Source organism: Elephas maximus, chromosome 2, assembly GCF_024166365.1.
Source record: "Elephas maximus indicus isolate mEleMax1 chromosome 2, mEleMax1 primary haplotype, whole genome shotgun sequence".
In the NCBI taxonomy this organism is placed as follows: Eukaryota; Metazoa; Chordata; class Mammalia; order Proboscidea; family Elephantidae; genus Elephas; species Elephas maximus.
The window spans coordinates 73,120,749-73,142,558 of record NC_064820.1 but is presented as its reverse complement, the minus strand read 5'-3'; positions in this window follow the sequence as shown (position 1 = coordinate 73,142,558).

Genomic DNA, 21,810 nt, shown 5'->3' with positions numbered 1-21,810 from the left:
ATTCTGATTCATAATGACCCTATAGGACAGAGTAGAACTGCCCCATAAAGTTTCCATGGAGCACCTGGCAGATTTGAACTGCAGACCTTTTGGTTAGGAGCCATAGCTCTTAACCACTACACCGATATCTCTAAAGTCTGAGAAAAAGTAGGGTACAGGATTTATGTACTTGCTTCAGTCACTTAACTAGCAATTACAGAATCCCTATTACAGCCAGGAATAGTTAAACAACAGGAAACGGAGATGCTAACATACGTTCCCCACGTTAAAGAAGCTGACATTCTAATAGAAGGTGGAAACTAGTCCCCCACCTCACAGCTGACCTCCATCATAAAAGAAAATAAATAAATAAATAAACCAGAATGGAGTATAACAGAAAAGATCAATCTGGTTTTTGTTTGTGGGAAATTCAGAAACAGAATCTCAGAAAAACCATAACAAACTAATAAGTAAATTACCATAGAAATGACTACAATTTTGTGGCTAAAATAAGAGCCAGCAATGGCTGTAGCTCAGTGAATGATATGTGGGTTATAGAATTTCTGCCGAATTGAGTCCAGCTATAAAGCAAAGTATGTGGATTGGATGCAACTCTTTAAAATGTGTTAAGGACTGATAAAGACAAAATCTTAAGGATGTTGTTGCATCCCAGAGAATAAGGCAAAGTAGGAAGAATTTACTAACCCTCAGAAGAAAACATATTCTTTTAAAACAGAAATAAAATGTTCATTTGCTGAGTGTGCTATAAGTAAGTAAATCCTTTTTCTATTTTCAAGTATTCTCCGATGGAAATGTCCTCTCTCTGCTGAACGAATAGAAATTTACAATGCTATCTTATATACAAGAAATGCTTTTAAAAAGGACTAGTTCCATATTAGGCCAAATAATGAGATTGAAAGAAAAATATAAGAAATCAGAAAAGGATGAGGGGAAAATGGGGGGGGGGGAGAAAAAGTAGAGAGAAAAGAGAAGAGAAAGGAGAGAGAAAGTGACAGGTGGAACATGTGAAGAGAAGGAACATGCATGGGATACAAGGCAAGGCTGAGAAGAAGGGATTCAGAATATTGAGTGCTTTTAAGAACCGTTTTTTTTTAGTCTCAGAAGGATTGAGGCTGCGATTAGTGGTGGTGGTGTTAGCTGTTGTGGAGTTTGCTCCTGACTCAAGGCAATCCCATGCATAACAGAATGAAACAATGCCTGGTGCTGTCCTTTGCCATCCCCATAACTGGTTGTGGATTGAACCATTGTGATCATAGGGTTTTCACTGGCTGATTTTCAGAAGTAGATCACCAGGCCTTTTGTCCTAGTTTCTTAGTCTGGAAACTCCACTGAAACCTGTTCAGCATCATAGTAACATATAAGCCCCCACTGACAGTTGGGTGGTGGCTGCACGTGAGGTGAATTGACTAGGAATCAAATCTGGGTCTCCAGCAGGGAAGGTGAAAATTCTACCACTGAACCATCAATGCCTTCCTGAGACTGTGAAAACAAGCACATAAAATCGCAGCATTCATTAGAAAAGCATCCCCATAGAATGATTAAGAGCACAGATTTGGCAGCCTAAATGCCTGGGTTAAAATTCTGTCTCAACCATTAATTAGTTCTGTAACCTTAAGCAAATTAATGGCTGAGGCAGAATTTTAATAAGCTGTATAGCCTTAAACATCCCCACTTGTCTGTCAGTTTATCGTACTGTGTTGGCTTGCTTGTTGGTGTGATACTGGAAGGTATGCCACTGGTATTTCAAATACCAGCAGGGTCACCCATGGTGGACAGATTTCAACACAAGTTCCAGACTGTGACAGACTAGGAAGAAGGACTGGGTGATCTATTTCTGAAAAAACTGGCCAGTGAAAAGCTTATGGATAGCAGCAGAACATTATCTGATATATTGCTGAAGATGAGTCCCTCAGGTTGAAAGGCACTCAAAATACGGCTGAGGAAGAACTGTCTCCTCAAAACAGACTTGACCCTAATAATGTGGATGGAGTAAAACTTTTGGGACATTCATTCGCTGATGTGGCATGACTTAAAATGAGAAGAAACAGCTGCAAACATCCACTAGTAATCAGAACAAGGAATGTATGAAGTACGAATCAAGGAAAATTGGATGTCATTAAAAATCAAATGGAATATGTAAAGATTTATATCCTAGGCATTAGTGAGCTGAAATGGACAGGTATTTGTTGTTTTGAATCAGATAATCATATGGTCTACTAGGCTGGGAATGACAAATTGAAGAATGATGTCATATTCATCATCAAAAAGAAAATTTCAAGCTCTACCCTGAAGTATAATGCTGCCAGTGACAGGATAATACCCATATGCCTATAAGGAAGACCAGTGAATGCAACTATTGTTCAAATGTATATACCAACCACTAATGCCAAAGATAAAGAAATTGAAGATATTTACCAACCTCTGCAGTCTGAAATTAATCAAACATGCAATCAAGATGCATTGATAGTTACTGGTGATTGGAATGTGACAGTTGGGAATAAAGAAGAAGGATCAGTAGCTGGAAAATAGGACCTCGGTGATAGAAAAGATGTCAGAGATGCATGACAGAATTTTGCAAGACCAACAACCTATTCGTTGAAAATACCTTGTTTCAACATGGACTTCACCAGATGGACTACACAGGAATCAAATTGACTACATCTGTGGAAAGAGACAATGGAGAAGCTCAATATCATCAGTCAGAATAACGCCGGGAGTCAGCTTTGGAATAGACCATCAATTGCTCATATGCAAGTTCAAACTGAAGCTGAAGAAAATTAAAATGAGTCCATGAGAACCAAAGTATGACCTTGAGTATATTCCACCCGAATTTAGAGACCATCTCAAGAACAGATTTGACTCATTGAGCACTACTGACCAAAGACCAGATGAGTTGTAGGATGGCATCAAGGACGTTATACATGAAGAAAGCAAAATGTCATTAAGAAGACAGGGAAGAAAGAAGAGACCAAAATGGATGGCAGAAGAGACTCTGAAACTGGCTTTTGAAGGTAGAATAGCTAAAGGGAATGGAAGAAACAATGAAGTAAAAGAACTGAACAGAAGATTTCAAAGCCTGACTTAAGAAAAGGTACAGTATTATAATTAAATGTGCAAAGACCTGAAGTTATGAAACCAAAAGGGAAGAACATTCAGCATTTCCCAAGCTGAATGCACTGAAGAAAAAATTCAAGCCTCAAGTTGCAATACTGAAGGATTCTTTGGGCAAAACAATTGAACAATGCAGGAAGCATCAAAAGAAGATGGAATATGCAGTCACTGTACCAAAAAGAATCAGTCAGTATTCAACCATTTCAGAAGGTAGCATCATATGATCAAGAACTGGTATCGAAAGTAGAAGTCCAAGTTGCACTGAAGGCATTGGTGAAAAACAAGTCTCCAGGAATTGATGGAATACAAACTGAGATGTTTCAACAAAGGGATGCAGCGCTGGAGATGCTCACTCATCTATGCCAAGAAATTTGGAAGACAGCTATCTGGCCAACTGACTGGAAGAGATCCACATTTGTGCCCATTAAAAAGAAAGTTGATCCAACAGAATGAGGAATTTATCAAACAATATTATTACTATCTCATGCCAGTAAAATTTTGTTGAAGATAAGTCAAAAAGTTGCAGCAGTATAACAACAAGTAACAGTCAGAAATTCAAGCTGGATTCAGAAGAAGACATGAGATGAGGGCTATCATTGCTGATGTCATATGGATCTTGGCTGAAAGGCAAGAATAGCAGAAAAATGTTTACCTGTGCTTTATTGCCTATGCAAAGGCGTTCAACTGTGTGGATCATAAGAAATTATGGATAACATTGCAAAGAAAGGGGATTTCAGAACATTTAATAATGTTCATGTGGAACCTGTGCACAGACCAAAAGGCAGTTGTTCAAACAGAGCAAGGAAATACTACATGATTTAAAATCAGGAAAGGTGTGAGTCATGGTTGTATCCTTTCACCATACTTACTAAATCTGTACACTGAGTAAATAAATTGAGAAGCTGGACTATATGATGAAGGACCTCATATCAGGATTGGAGGAAAACTCATCAACAACCTGTGATATGAAGATGACACAACCGTGCTTGCTGAAAGTGAGGAGGACTTGAAGTACTTGCTGGTAATGATCAAAGACTGCAGCCTTCAATGTGGATTATGCCTCGGCATAAAGAAAACAAAAATCCTCACAACTAGACCAATAAGCAACATCATGATAAATAGACAAGAGATTGAAGGTGTCAAGGATTTCATTTTATGTGTATCCACAATCAATGCCCATGGAAACAGCAGTCGAGAAATCAAATGACAGATCACATTGGGCACATCTACTACAAAAGACCTCCTTAAATTGTTAAAAAGCAAAGATGTCGGAGGCGGGGCCAAGATGGCGGACTAGGTAGACGCTACCTCGGATCCCTCTTGCAACAAAGACTCGGAAAAACAAGTGAATCGATCACATACATAACAATCTACGAACCCTGAACAACAAACACAGATTTAGAGATGGAAAACGAACAAATACGGGGAAGCAGCGATTGTTTTCGGAGCCTGAAGCCAGCGTCCCAGTCGAGTAACCTTGGTGCCCGAATTAGGGCAGGGCCCAGGGGAGCTGATGGCGCAAACAAGGGGAGCAGCCCTACCCCCCTGAAGTCACCCCAGGAGGGGGCCCAGCCGGTCCGCGGGAGTGGCCGGACGACACGGTGGGCGGGACGAGAAGTCCCCAGGAGGCAGCGACTGATTTTGGAGTCAGGAGTGCACTGTCCCAGCAGGGGAACCTTGACGCTGGGTGTGGGACTGGCAGCAGAGGATCTGACCGCGGCTTCAGTGGGCCAGATCCCCAGGGGCAATCTCCACACAGCCAGCACACATAGGCGACACGCCCCTCGGGAATCTCAGATAAAATAGCCATTCCAAGCAAGACAAGCAACTCTGGCTATATTCTGAGGTGCTACTCTCCTATCTCTCTGATCCCTCTCCCACCCTCCCCAGGTGGCTTCATTAACATTGAAATTTCCGGAGCCAGAGGGAGAACGGCTCTGGTTCCGCCGGTGGCTTTGCTTCCCCCCCCTTTTTTTTTCTTTTGCTCTTTTCCTAACCTACTCTTCCAGCCTGAGAGAAGGAAACACAAAAAACCCAGGGACCAAAAATCCACCCCTAATTGGACTGAAAACACAGAACCAGCTATAGCCAAGCATATATGATCCAAATCTCAGACTTTCATCCTTACAGGGAAAAAGTTGGCGGTTATAATCCAAAGGCAGTTCTGATAGGGATCTGACTGCATTTTTTTTTAGCAGATTTTCTGGAAAAACTAGTTTCCCAGTGATGGCTCGGAGACAGCAGTCCATATCAAACCACATAAAGAAGCAGACCATGACAGCTTCTACAACCCCCCAAACAAAAGAATCAAAATCTTTCCCAAATGAAGATACAATTCTGGAATTATCAGATACAGAATATAAAAAACTAATTTACAGAATGCTTCAAGACATCAGAAACGAAACAAGGCAAACTGCAGAAAAAGCCAAGGAACACACTGATAAAACTGTTGAAGAACTCAAAAAGATTATTCAAGAACATAGTGGAAAAATTAATAAGTTGCAAGAATCCATAGAGAGACAGCATGTAGAAATCCAAAAGATTAACAATAAAATTACAGAATTAGACAACGCAATAGGAAGTCAGAGGAGCAGACTCAAGCAATTAGAATGCAGACTGGGACATCTGGAGGACCAGGGAATCAACACCAACATAGCTGAAAAAAAATCAGATAAAAGAATTAAAAAAAATGAAGAAACCCTAAGAATCATGTGGGACTCTATCAAGAAGGATAACTTGCGTGTGATTGGAGTCCCAGAACAGGGAGGGAGGACAGAAAACACAGAGAAAATAATTGAAGATCTCCTGACAGAAAACTTCCCTGACATCATGAAAGACGAAAGGATATCTATCCAAGATGCTCATCGAACCCCATTTAAGACTGACCCAAAAAGAAAAACACCAAGACATATTATCATCAAATTCGCCAAAACCAAAGATAAAGTTTTAAAAGCAGCCAGGGAGAAAAGAAAGGTTTCCTTCAAGGGAGAATCAATAAGAATAAGTTCAGACTACTCAGCAGAAACCATGCAGGCAAGAAGGGAATGGGACGACATATACAGAGCACTGAAGGAGAAAAACTGCCAGCCAAGGATCATATATCCAGCAAAACTCTCTCTGAAATATGAAGGCGAAATTAAGATATTTACAGACAAACACAAGTTTACAGAATTTACAAAAACCAAACCAAAGCTACAAGAAATACTAAAGGATATTGTTTGGTCAGAGAACCAATAATATCAGATATCAGCACAACACAAGGTCACAAAACAGAACGTCCTGATATCAACTCAAATAGGGAAATCACAAAAACAAACAAATTAAGATTAATTAAAAAAAAATACACATAACAGGGAATCATGGAAGTCAATATGTAAAAGATCACAATAATCAAAAAGAGGGACTAAATACAGGAGGCATAGAACAGCCATATGGAGAGTGATACAAGGCAATATAGAACAACACTAGTTAGGTTTTTACTTAGTAAAATAGGGGTAAATAATACAGTAACCACAAAGAGGTATAACAACTCCATAACTCAAGATAAAAGCCAAGAAAAACGTAACGACTCAACAAACATGAAGTCAACCACTACGAAAATGAGGATCCCACAATTTACTAAGAAAAACGTCTCAGCACAAAAAAAAGTATGTGGAAAAATGAAATTGTCAACAACACACATAAAAAGGCATCAAAATGACAACACTAAACACTTATTTATCTATAATTACGCTGAATGTAAATGGACTAAATGCACCAATAAAGAGACAGAGAGTCTCGGACTGGATAAAGAAACACAATCCATCTATATGCTGCCTACAAGAGACACACCTTAGACTTAGAGACACAAACAAACTAAAACACAAAGGATGGAAAAAAATATATCAAGCAAACAATAAGCAAAAAAGAAGAGGAGTAGCAATATTAATTTCTGACAAAATAGACTTTAGACTTAAATCCACCACAAAGGACAAAGAAGGACACTATATAATGATAAAAGGGACAATTGATCAGGAAGACATAACCATATTAAATATTTATGCACCCAATGACAGGGCTGCAAGATACATAAATCAAATTTTAACAGAACTGAAAAGTGGGATAGATACCTCCACAATTATAGTAGGAGACTTCAACACACCACTTTCGGAGAAGGACAGGACATCCAGTAAGAAGCTCAATAGAGACACGGAAGACCTAATTATAACAATCAACCAACTTGACCTCATTGACTTATACAGAACTCTCCACCCAACTGCTGAAAGTATACTTTTTTTTCTAGTGCACATGCAACATTCTCTAGAATAGACCACATATTAGGTCATAAAACAAACCTTTGCAGAATCCAAAACATCGAAATATTACAAAGCACCTTCTCAGACCACAAGGCAATAAAACTAGAAATCGATAACAGAAAAACTAGGGAAAAGAAATCAAATACTTGGAAACTGAACAATACCCTCCTGAAAAAAGACTGGGTTATAGAAGACATCAAGGAGGGAATAAGGAAATTCATAGAATGCAACGAGAATGAAAATACTTCCTATCAAAACCTCTGGGACACAGCAAAAGCAGTGCTCAGAGGCCAATTTGTATCGATAAATGCACACATACAAAAAGAAGAAAGAGCCAAAATCAGAGAACTGTCCCTACAACTTGAACAAATAGAAAGTGAGCAACAAAAGAATCCATCAGGCACCAGAAGAAAACAAATAATAAAAATTAGAGCTGAACTAAATGAATTAGAGAACAGAAAAACAATTGAAAGAATTAACAAAGCCAAAAGCTGGTTCTTTGAAAAAATTAACAAAATCGATAAACCATTGGCTAGACTGACTAAAGAAATACAGGAAAGGAAACAAATAACCCGAATAAGAAACGAGAAGGACCACATCACAACAGACCCAACTGAAATTAAAAGAATCATTTCCGATTATTATGAAAAATTGTACTCTAACAAATTTGCAAACCTAGAAGGAATGGATGAATTCCTGGAAAAACACTACCTACCTAAACTAACATATTCATAAGTAGAACAACTAAATAGACCCATAACAAGAAAAGAGATTGAAACGGTAACCAAAAAACTCCCAACAAAAAAAAAGCCCCGGCCCAGATGGCTTCACTGCAGAGTTCTACCAGACTTTCAGAGAAGAGTTAACACCACTACTACTAAAGGTATTTCAAAGCATAGAAAATGACAGAATACTGCCCAACTCATTCTATGAAGCCACCATCTCCCTGATACCAAAACCAGGTAAAGACATTACAAAAAAGGAAAATTACAGACCTATATCCCTCATGAACATAGATGCAAAAATCCTCAACAAAATTCTAGCCAATAGAATTCAACAACATATCAAAAACATAACTCACCACGATCAAGTGGGATTTATACCAGGTATGCAAGGCTAAAAAAAAATTTTTTTTTTTATGCAAGGCTGGTTTAATATCAGAAAAACCATTAATGTAACCCACCACATAAATAAAACAAAAGACAAAAACCACATGATCTTATCAATTGATGCAGAAAAGGCATTTGACAAAGTCCAACACCCATTTATGATAAAAACTCTCACCAACATAGGAATTGAAGGAAAATTCCTCAGCATAATAAAGGGCATCTATACAAAGCCAACAGCCAACATCACTCTAAATGGAGAGAACCTGAAAGCATTTCCCTTGAGAACGGGAACCAGACAAGGATGCCCTTTATCACCACTCTTATTCAACATTGTGCTAGAAGTCCTAGCCAGGGCAATTAGGCTAGACAAAGAAATAAAAGGCATCCGGATTGGCAAGGAGGAAGTAAAATTATCTCTATTTGCAGATGACATGATCTTATACACAGAAAACCCTAAGGAATCCTCCAGAAAACTACTGAAACTAATAGAAGAATTTGGCAGAGTCCCAGGTTATAAAATAAACATACAAAAATCACTTGGATTCCTCTACATCAACAAAAAGAACACCGAAGAGGAAATAACCAAATCAATACCATTCACAGTAGCCCCCAAGAAGATAAAATACTTAGGAATAAATCTTACCAAGGATGTAAAAGACCTATACAAAGAAAACTACAAAGCTCTACTACAAGAAATTCAAAAGGACATACTTAAGTGGAAAAACTTACCTTGCTCATGGAGAGGAAGACTTAACATAGTAAAAATGTCTATTCTACCAAAAGCCATCTATACATACAATGCACTTCCGATCCAAATTCCAATGTCATTTTTTAAGGTGATAGAGAAACAAATCACCAATTTCATATGGAAGGGAAAGAAGCCTTGGATAAGCAAAGCATTACTGAAAAAGAAGAAGAAAGTGGGAGGCCTCACTCTACCTGATTTCAGAAGTTATTATACAGCCACAGTAGTCAAAACAGCCTGGTACTGGTACAACGGGCACATAGACCAATGGAACAGAATTGAGAACCCAGGTATAAATCCATCCACATATGAGCAGCTGATATTTGACAAAGGCCCAGTGTCAGTTAATTGGGGAAAAGATAGTCTTTTTTTAACAAATGGTGCTGGCATAACTGGATATCCATTTGCAAAAAAATGAAACAGGACCCATACCTCACACCATGCACAAAAACTAACTCCAAGTGGATCAAAGACCTAAACATAAAGACTAAAACGATAAAGATCATGGAAGAAAAAAATAGGGACAACCTTAGGAGCCCTAATACAAGGCATAAACAGAATACAAAACATTACCAAAAATGACAAAGGGAAACCCGATAACTGGGAGCTCCTAAAAATCAAACACCTACCCTCATCTAAAGACTTCACCAAAAGAGTAAAAAGACCACCTACAGACTGGGAAAGAATTTTCAGCTATGACATCTCAGACCAGCGCCTGATCTCTAAAATCTACATGATTCTGGCAAAACTCAACCACAAAAAGACAAACAACCCAATCAAGAAGTGGGCAAAGGATATGAACACACACTTCACTAAAGAAGATATTCAGGCAGCTAACAGATACATGAGAAAATGCTCTTGATCATTAGCCATTAGAGAAATGCAGATTAAAACTACGATGAGATTCTATCTCACACCAACTAGGCTGGCATTAATCCAAAAAACACAAAATAATAAATTTTGGAGAGGCTGCGGAGAGATTGGCACTCTTATACACTGCTGGTGGGAATGTAAAATGGTACAACCACTTTGGAAATCTATCTGGTGTTATCTTAAACAGTTAGAAATAGAACTACCATACAACCCAGAAATCCCACTCCTCGGAATATACCCTAGAGAAACAAGAGCCTTCACACAAACAGATATATGCACACCCATGTTTATTGCAGCACTGTTTACAATAGCAAAAAGCTGGAAGCAACCAAGGTGTCCATCTACGGATGAATGGGTAAATAAATTGTGGTATATTCACACAATGGAATACTATGCATCGATAAAAAACAGTGACGAATCTGTCAAACATTTCATAACATGGAGGAACCTGGAAGGCATTATGCTGACCGAAATCAGTCAGAGGCAAAAGGACAAATATTGTATAAGACCACTATTATAAGATCTTGAGAAATAGTATAAACTGAGAAGAACACATACTTTTGTGGTTACGAGGGGGGGAGGGAGAGGGTTTTTTTACTGATTAATTAGCGGAAAAGAACTGCTTTAGGTGAAGGGAAGGACAACACTCAATACATGGAAGGTCAGCTCAACTGGACTGGACTGGACCAAAAGCAAAGAAGTTTCCGGGATAAACTGAATACTTCAAAGGTCAGCAGAGCAAGGGCGGGGGTTTGGGAACCATGATTTAAGGGGACTTCTAAGTCAATTGGCAAAATAATTCTATTATGAAAACATTCCGCATTCCACTTTGAAATGTGGCGTCTGGGGTCTTAAAAGCTAACTAGCGGCCATCTAAGATGCATCAATTGGTCTCAACCCACCTGGAGCAGAGGAGAATGAAGAACACCAAGCTCACACGACAACTAAGAGCCCAAGAGACAGAGAGGGCTACATGAACCAGAGACCTACATTATCCTGAGACCAGAAGAACTAGTTGGTGCCTGGCCACAATCGATGACTGCCCTGACAGGGAGCACAATAGAGAACCCCTGAGTGAGCAGGAGATAAGTGGGATGCAGACCCCAAATTCTCATAAAAAGACCATACTTAATGGTCTGGATGTGACTAGAGGAATCCTGGTGGTCATGGTCCCCAAACCTTCTGTTGGCACAGGATGGGAACCATCCCCGAAGACAATTCATCAGACATGAAAGGGACTGGACAGTGGTTGGGAGAGAGATGCTGATGAAGAGTGAGCTAATTATATCAGGTGGACACTTGAGACTGTGTTGGCATCTCCTGTCTGAAGGGGGGATGGGAGGATAGAGAAAGTTGGAGGCTGCCAAAGTTTTCACGAAAGGAGAGACTGGAAGGGCTGACTCATTAGGGGGAGAGCAAGTGGGAGTAAGGAGTAAGATGTATCTAAACTTATATGTGACAGACTGACTTGATTTGTAATCGTTCACTTGAAGCTCAATAAAAGTGAATAGAAAAAAAAAAAATCCAAAAAAAAAAAAGCAAAGATATCACCTTGAGGAGTAAGGTGAGCCTGACCAAAAAAAAAAAAAATCCATTGCTGCGACAATGGGCTCAAACACAGCAATGATAGTGAGGATGGTGCAGGACCGGGCAGTGTTTTGTTCTGTTGTGTATGTTGTCGCTATGAGTCAGAACTGACCTAATGACACTTAACAACAACAAAAGCCTTAAGCAAATTATTTCTGTGCCTCAATGTTTTTATCTGTAAAATGAGGATGGTAATAACTCCTAGATTATGATGAATTTGTTGGGAGGATTATTTAGAACGTATAGGAGGGTACCTGGCATATGGTTAGAACCATATGAATGAGTGCTATTTATCAATTTATTTTCCCTCTCTTTAAAATTTCTGTTGTTCTTATAGTCTTAGTCTGGCTTCATGCACGTTTAATTGCATTAAGGACAAGCATCCAGATAACAAAAATTTTATCGTGTTTTTCTCAGAAGACCCTGGTTAAATGGTCAGGTAATGCCTCTAGCATTTAATTTCTGTAATCCTCTAATTATCATGTAAAAAGAATTCACAATCAAGGAAGTAAAATGTGTGCATCTGTGTGTGTGCGTATGTGTAAGAGAGACAGGGACAGAGAGAGAGAGAGAGAGAACACCAGACATTCTGAAGTTTGGGAAGCAAACTTAGGGCAGAAATAGAAACCACAAGTATGGACATATTCAAACCAAAATTACATAGGAGTTTAGCAGGAAAGAATATTATGTCCTGTTGTGGGTTATCCACAAGTCGGAGAGCCGGGCCAGTCCTTGAGATTCTAAGGCCATTTTCAACCCATAAATTTCTGTGTTTTAGAAGAGCCAAATGACAGACCGACTTCCTAAGTTAATGTGTCTACTTTCTGTGCCACAGATACATTGCAACGGGCACTCTTTTTCAGTTTTGTAGGATGTTGTGACAACAGACTGCCACAAGTTCCTGAGATGGTTCTCAGTTCCCCTCCAGGTCTACCTATTTGTGGTTATCATCCATCTTCACTTATTTGAGTATTCGCTTTCCCCCTCCCCCTCTGGTGGTTAAAAGAGTGTCTGTTGACAAATGAGCCTCAAGATTTATTGATTGACTGAGGCAGCTGGCAAATTTCCACACTCTGCTGATAGCAGATCCCCTACCTGGTACCTACCGCCCACTTTCCCAACTCTTGGGAAGTTGGGAAGATGGCAATACTTCATGAATATCCTTGTTGCCATCCAAAGAAAATGGCTGTCTGAGATGTCTGAAATTATTCAGTCAGTATTAATCAGTATTATTTGAAGTGGAAGGGCACTGACAATTGGTCTGGTGTTGCGTTTTTCCTTTTTCATTGAGATTAGCTATTTTTGCATGAGGCTTTCTTACTAAAATGTAAATTCTACAATACTAGCCTAGAGCTATTGACTGTTCATTGACTCACTTAATAAATCAATGATTTATTCAGTCAAAAATAGCTAAATACTTACTTCAGTAAGGCATTGTGGTAAGCATTATTAGAAATACAAAATATGAACGGTATGGGGTCCCCATTACCTAAGAATCCATCAACCAAGGCCTTGCAGGCACAAGGTTACAGAGAGAAGGAAGTCATAATACAAAACCAGTAATAAATTGATCATTTATCAAATGAATTAACATACTCTTTGCTTTATATTCTTCCTTGCTTAACTCTAATATCTACCGCTGCTCATAATATCAATGTCTGTGTCTAATAGTTATGAAATGACTGGCTGATGTTGTAAACAGCTGAAAATGTAATGGGAAAACAATGTAGAAAAAAGGTAAAATTAAAAATTTAGAAAATATTTAGGATTTCATAAAGTTGATAAAATTGGTATTGGAGACATTCAGTCAGACGTAAAGCTCTTGGTAAATGAAAATTTGGCAGGGTTTTATCAGTCAATTATTGAAGAAGAGAAAATTGACAAAGATAATGACATGTTAGGGCTTCAAAAGAGCAAGAAGCCCTTGGGAAAACTGATGAAACTTTAAATGCTTTTGCAAAAATAATCCTCTTTATGAACATGTTGAGAAACCCAAACATGAAGTAAAGTACATTGTATTGTGCTATAATACAATTTTATTAAATAAATTATACCAAAAATTTCTAATATTTTGTTAATTTTTTGTCCTAAGATTTAACAGACAGCTGCAATAATAATCTAAGTTGTATTAAATATATAATAAATAAATTATCCTTATAAATTTTACTTTTAAAAGCCAAGTTCAAGTCAAACTTATTATCCTACTCCCCAGGTACTATGTCTGCTTTGGTTCCTGTTTAAGGGAGTTCAGTTTAAGCCATCTTTTTCTGCTACTAATTTAACCTTGAATAAGGAGAGCTTATTTATAACTCATTTTTTTTTTTTATAACTCACGTTGTACGTAAATAACGCTTTACTTTCTTAGCAAACACTTTCACAGACATTGTCTCATTTAATTTGTACAAAAGCCCTGTGGGTAATTTATTATTTTCTTCATATTTCATAATATGATACTTGAGATTCAGTGAATTGCCAGTTTTCTTAACCTTTTAAAACACTTTCAATAACCATAAAAATCTTGTATCCCCCAGAAATTCTCATTTACCCCATCCCCTAAGGGGAGCAAGCGTCTCTGATTAATCATTAATGCTTAGAAAATAGTCAATTTCTCTGGGTAGTCACCAGCCAAGATTTGGTTAAACTTTACTTTCTAAAATTCTGTTATAAAAATAATTTATATTTAATAAAATTATTTGCATTATAATTAAGTTACAAGATTGAAAATATAGTTGAAACCATCTCCCATTCCAGATTTCTGGCATCTGTCACTGAGTAGTGTAACCACCTCTTCTCATACCTGGTTGAAAATTACTGTGCCATTAAATAGCCAAACTAGCCATTAGATTTATCCCTCTGACTCTGTATCAGTGCTCATCTCACTACAGGAGCCCCCTTCAAGTCCTGTGACTTTCAGGAGCAATGAAGGTCCAGCAGGCATGGAAAGCTGACAGTCCCATGACCCTCCTTAAAAAAACACTGTATATTCTGCGGAACTTCATATGACTCAGATATTATTATGGGCTGGAGAACTTAGAGATATGTGATCTGTATGTGAAAAGATGAGCATGTCTCAAATGGGGGCAGGGCTCTCAGGCAAGAGAGCAGAAAACAAAAGAGGAAGATTTAGGCTACTTTTTGAAGGATGATAAAAGTCAGACTAGAGGTGTAGACTACTTTCATTCAGTAGGCTGGAGGAGGGTGTGGAGGACATTTGCACCTTTTAAATAGGAGAGTAAAACAAACAAACAAATCTGATGTTTCCATACAGTGGGGAAGGGTCCTAAAAGAAAGAGATCAATGAAAAAGTAATAAAATAGATAAACACGATAGTCTGAGGACCAGAAGCATTTTCACGGTCATCTAATTCAATGTTCTATCCAGTGCATGAATCTGCCTTTACTTTCACTGATAGATGATAAAGACCAGAAAGATGGAAGGCCCAAACTGGAGCAGCGGAGCGGAAACACCAAGAATGCAGTGAGTGTAAGTTTTACCACAAAGAAGAAAGAAGCTAGCAAAGGCTCTCCTGTTCTTTTATTTGCTGCCTTCCCGGCACCCTTTGCCAGCTCTTTGGAATTTCTCTCTAGCTCCTCCTTCTTCCCATTGGAATGGAAAGATGAATCTGTCCAGTTTCTTGTGTCAGGTGTTAGAAATCTGCATCATACTGTGCAGTGACTGAGTATATCCTGTATCTGGTAATATAATTTGCCAACTGGTGATTGGGACATTCTTAGAAGAATGTGGGGTCAGTTGGGTCTGGGTTTATCACAATCATTGCCCAATAACCCATTGCCCGTTGAGTCACTTATGATTCATAGTGACCCTATAGGACAGAAAAGAACTGCCCCATAGGGTTTCCAAGGAGCAGCTGGTAGATTCAAACTGCCAGGTTTGGGTTAGTAGCCAAATGCTTAACCACAGTGCCACCACAGATCCTAGGCAGGGTTAATACAGTCTGGTAGCTCACATTGTCAGAAATGGATAGGGCAGATCACAGGTGTTTGAAACCCCAAAGATATTCTGGTGTTCCTAACAGCTTACAGCGGTTGCTACCTTTGCCTTCTTCTATTGCCTGACTTTGGACAATTTTATTAGTATTATTTTGAAAACTGGAGCCATGAGAAGCAAAGTGATTTGGTCAAGATAACACCTTTTCAACCTTCATCGGGCCTCTGATTCTTACTTCCCAATGTTGTCATTATATCATGTCTTGGTTTTCCTGAATATTTAGTCTCTCTGTTCATATATATATATATATATATATATATATATATATATATATATAATATATACACACACACACACATACAGTTTTATATATATATGTTTTCTATAATCTCTATTCACATTTGATATTTATTGGATCTTTTTTTTTATGTGCTAGGTCCTTGGGTGGAGTAAATAATTTATACTTAACTACCAACCAGAGGGTCAGCAATTCAAACTTACTCAGCAGCACCACAGAAGAAAAGCCTGGAGATCTTCCACAAAGAATAGAGCCAAGAAAACCCTATGGATCTCAGTTCTATTCTGAAACACATAGGATCACCATGAGTTGGAATTGATTCAAGGGCAACAGGTTTGGTTTTAGTTTTTATTGTATGCCAGAGCTGGGAGGCAAAGACAAAAAAGATAAGTTCCCTGCCCTGAAAGGGCTAAAAGGCCAATGGAGGTGAGACTTAAGAAAATGACATTAGAGTATGGTGCTGGATATAAAGAACTGTAGTTTTTACCGCACAGGTGGTCCTAGACTTATGATGAGGCTTCCTTATGATGATTCCGTTTGTAAGTCAATCCTGACTAAGTCGAGTACCTTTTTTGTTTTGTTTTCATAGCCTGCTATATTGGAGTGTTTTGAGCAGTAAATCATAATGTTGAACATCTGAGAGTGAACAGCTGAGAATAACACCAGCAAATTAGTACATATTACTAATAAAAAAACTAATAAAAAATAATACTAATAAGATGTAATAAGAAAAACAGGTCATAAGTGTGGTTCATCATGACTTGAATAGACCCTAAGTCTGGGACCATTGAGTTAATCTTTTTAGGAAAAGCACCCTAGAGTGAAGGGGAATTTGGTTTAACCTATTTTAGTTACACACAACTTTCTTTTAAAAAAATGCTTGAACATATTAAATTTGTTTCCAACAACATTTCTCATGTCCTTGACTTTTTTTCTCTGAGGTGAAATTTTTTTTTTTTTTTTTTGCACTTGGAGAGGTACCAGTGTCCAGGCAGGAGTGGGCAGACAATGTTTCGATTGCATTGCCATTCCATTAGGGAGTTATGCAACCGAAGGGAAAAATGCATTTTCCACTCTTGAGGCCCTTTGATCACTTTTTCTCTTACATAATTCCCTAACAGCTGGAGCTGTAAACTTTAAAATTGGCAGGAACAGAGCTCATATTGCGAAAGGAAATCCAACCCAAATTTGAAGAGAAACAGCTAGATAGTTTAAAAGTGATTCCAGTATTTGCATTCGTTAACGTTTAGTGAGTGCTGGTACCGTTCAGAGGCATTAGGCAAAGCCCTGCCCAGAGGGATTGTCATTTTTACTGGGACTGCTTAGCAGCTGGACTCAGGAGAATGGGGCACTTTCTTACCATTCTTTGCATGAAGGCCATCCTCCAGCCTGCTTCAGCGCCTCTGCCCACTGACTACCAAAGAAATTCTTGCTCCACGGTTCGGGACTGCCAGGAGTAAATTCATGTCAACCTGCACATTCCCCTTGCAGCTGCCTCGTGATTCTTGTTGGCTTGATTGGAAAACATGCCTGTTCTCAACAATATCATTTCCTTCACTGATCTTCCAAATGGAATCCCACCCTACTTGGTTTCAAATACACTCCCTCCTGTCCTGGTCTCTCTACCTCTCTTCTACATATCTCTTCTTCCTCCTCCTCCACTTCCTTTTCTCCTTCTTCTTTTTTAAATCTTGTATATTAGCTTCTTATCCACTAGAGTGAAAACAAATCTGCACAAAACCGTGTGTTTGTTGCTACATCTTCTGGAACACAATGAAAACTAGTCAATAGTTTCTTCAAAGCTACCTTAACACCTTAATACAGTTAACATCTGAATGCAGAAATCTGGTTCCTAAGAAGGTTATTAAACTTCTAGCTTGCTCAAATAAAATTACAGAAGGTCAAAATTGTGTTCTTCATAGTGATGCAATGCACTGGAATTGTCAACACTGGGTAGTCATTCAAATATCGAGAATTCTAAGTAACAAGAAATCCAGGCATCTAAGTCCTTCTGTTATCCTTTCTTCCCCATCAGAGAACTGCAGATGTGTGGAATTACACCACCAGCAGCAATTACTGCCTTAAGAGAAACTCGAATTCTTTATCTCCAGGAAGGGCTGAGAAGAGAGTTGATGCTCTTCACCTTGATATATTTAGATGTGGTTGCTGCCATTTCAAGAGTCTCTATTCTGAAGTTCTCCAGGATGGCTGCTCTGTAGAGTTACATCAGCATGTCCATGGCTTTCAGGGGTAAATGAATACTTCACGGGGGAAGCACAACACAACTCTGCAGCAGGACACCACCTTTGTCTTCATTTTTCCGGGAGCCTTCTTAGCCTGACCACTCACCGTTTTGAATTCTGTGGAAGTACAAACACAAAAGAGAAAGGGCTAATTGAATAGCAGTGAGGTCCTGCCTCTTATTCCTTTACTGCGCCACAATTCAAACTGCCTCCCCTCTCTCAGTTTTTGCAAAGATTTCTTGTTATTCTGACGAAGCTTTCAGTTTTGTTTGCTGGTTCTTTCCAAGCCTGCCTGCTTTTTTCTTCTCCCTGTGGTCTTGAATTTGTATCTATATCTGTTGTAACCACATTGTGATTTGTAGAATGGAACTTACAGGACTGGCCTCCATCTGCTTTAGACTGTGGAAGCTATTTATTACAAGAAAATGCCTTAAGCACTGCAAGGCCGTCAAGGAGGTGCTGGGGTCTTCTGAGTACCATGTCTGAGTCACTCTGGTATCCTTCCAGGATCAGGTCAGGCTTCTGGAAGCACCTTGAGAGGATTTGCAGGGAGGAAGATGTATGATTTCTCACACAGGCTTTTTATTTTCTCTTGAATACTTTTGATGCAATGGCAGAATAAGTGGAAAAAGAGAGTTAATTTTTCATCTAAATGATACATAAGTAGATGTTGCTTATTCTAGCAGTCATGAACTGCTCATTACTTTAATAATTGAAGAACTAATGGGATTTTTGACTATTTTTTCTTTCCCAAATAAATGTTGCGGCACCAAACACAGGTGTATTAATCTGTCTTTCTTTGGGAGTAGATAAACAGTTCACAGGTCAAAGAATAAATAATTTTTTTGTCTTTCTCTTTTTCACAGTCTTCATTTATTTTTTAATAAAAAAGAGTAGTTTTTCTGCTTATTAAAAGGTATAGCTAAGTTTTAACATTGTCCTCTTTTTTTCTAAATTTTACTGTGGTTAAAATATAACAGAAATTTGCCATTTTAAGCATTTTTAAGTGTCCAATTCAGTGACACTAATTACATTGACCATGTTGTGCACCATCACGACTCTCCATAAAGAATAAAGTCTTCATGAGGCTTAGATTAGAAGGTGCTCAATGACTGTTCAATCTGAGTAGTAAGGATGATGGCAACAACAATGATGGTACTTATCGCACCGTGGTATTTGATGTAAATTTGGGAGCTGATGATTGACATCGCTGGCTAGGAGTTTCCATGCAAATGCAAGGTATCTGCTAGCCATTGTCCCCCACAATTCTTCTACTCAATCAAGCTGTGACTCCGCCAGAAATGAGCTGTGATGTAGAAAGTTAGTTGGCATTGTTACGCTTGTCGTTTGTGTCTATGCAGCTTATTCTCAAAAGAAGCATTTTTGGCTAAAGGAATAAAAAGTTCATGTGTTTAAAAAGAAAGGGTATGTGTCTACTTCTCTCCTACTGTGGAATTGATGCCACTAGGAATTTTTGCCAAGCGTGACTTCCTTGAAGCATTCTTTTTATTTCAGTTTTTTTTTTTTTGTCCTCGTTTGAAAGATTCCAAGAAATACCTTGATGTCAAGTGAGATTTTTTAATATTTCCCATGCCTTATCTTTATTTCTTTCTAGCAGCTCATCATGGACTGATATCCTTAATATATCAAAAGTTTCACAAGTCAATAAGCAAAAGAACACCCCTTCAGACAAATAAACAAAATATAAACAGAAAATTAGATTGGCTAAATAACATATGAAAAAAAAAATTTTGGCCTCATAAACAATCAAAGAAATGTAAACAAAAGTAAGATTTTTTTTTTAAATGCCTATCAATTTGACAAATTTTTAAAAAATGGACAAAACTCAGTTTGACAAAGATGTGGGGAAATATATAATCATGTCTTATTAGTGGGAATGTTAATTACTATATATTTTTTGAAATTTCCTTTATCAATATTTATTTAAAGTGTTATTTGCCCCAGTAATCTCACTTCTAGGAATTTATCCTAATCCTAAATATGCAAGCAAATGTATGTACTAGAATGTTTATTACTCACTTATTAATAGTAGCAAAAAAAAACCCCCAAAAACCTAGAAGGAGCCTAAATTTCTTCTATATTGAAGCAGGATAATTCATGGTGCTACTTGCTTTGCTGTCTTTGTAGTTTCTACTACCAATTCCAAGAAGATTGGCCAACTCCCTTCCCTTAGGGAAGGTATGTGTTGTACAGCAAGAAGCAGAAGTTGTCACCTGAGAATGTTCTTCTTCAACTTTTTTTTTCTGGAAAATGAGTTCACATTGAAGAGGTTCAGTTAGGGAGAGGAAAAGTGAGATAGAATCAGAGAGGCAGAATGAAGGAGTTCCCACAGAGAGAGGAGTGAGGGCTCTGTGAGTCCAGCGTGTATGGGGATCTGTGTTCTGCTCCTGTGTTTTTCTCTGGGGTAGAAGGGGAACGAGGCACCTATAGAGGCTCAGTCTGGGACATCTGATTCCACCAGTCTTGGCAAAGATGGCAGCTGGTATGCACCAATGTCACTGGGCTTCAAAGAAACATTCGGGCTGAGTGTATGTGCATCTCAGCATTACTTGGTGGATTAAAGACCAGATGGATTTCTCCGATCCCCTAGGCGTGGGGGACTGAGGAATGGAAGGGAGCCTCAGTTCAAAGTGATTGCCTTTGAACTTCCCCTCAGTCTGAATGGAGGTGGAGAATAGAATATCATTTGATTTAAAAAAATCAACAAATGTGGCATTTCTTGCACACCTGACTTTTCCAACCAGTATTATGTCTGCTATGATGTATTTCCTATTAGCTAAATATCTTTTCCTGATAACTTGTTGGTGAGAGGGCTCACAAGGGGTGAGAACCTTGTCTGTCCAATGATACACAACTTCCATGACAGTTAGGAGAAAGAATTGGGCAATCTTCAAAGAACCTAGAAACAGAGAGTGATTAGAAAAGATGTACTAATGTGACTGTTACCAAAGCCATGTCCAAACCTGAAGGAGATCAAAGGGAAAATGTCTATACAATCCTGAAGAACTAAGTCTAGTGCTATAGGAACAGAGCGCAACTCCTTACGGAGAGAGGGAACAGGAGGTCCAAGAAACTTCTCTGACCACTTTTCATTCAGGAAGCAGAAATTGGCTCAACACCTGTTCCAACCCAACTCTCCGGTGAGGTAAGAACCTGGATGTTGAGCGGAGAATGGCCATGAGCTTCCATTTTTTTCAAGCAAGTGGAGGAAGAATGTCACTTTCAAGTCAGGAGTACATCAATTCAATTGAAGTAGGAGAACGTGCCCAATTAACAGGACTTTTCAATGTAAGACTTGAGGATCTCAAATAAGAAAACTTCTTTGGCTCTGGTTCTGGGACTAGCTTTTTGGGACTAGTTTGAATCCAAATCTGATTTACCTTTGTGATCTAAGACTCATCACACATGGCCAAGTCTAGAACTGAAAGTCACAGGACAGGAAACATAGTCAAATATATGAAGGATAACTAATACTGTGGTTTCATTTCTTGGTTTGGGGTTAAGGTGAACAAAACCACTGACTGCTCTGTTTCTTTACCTCACACCTACATCTACCTATGAGGGAACCTCAATGGGTAAA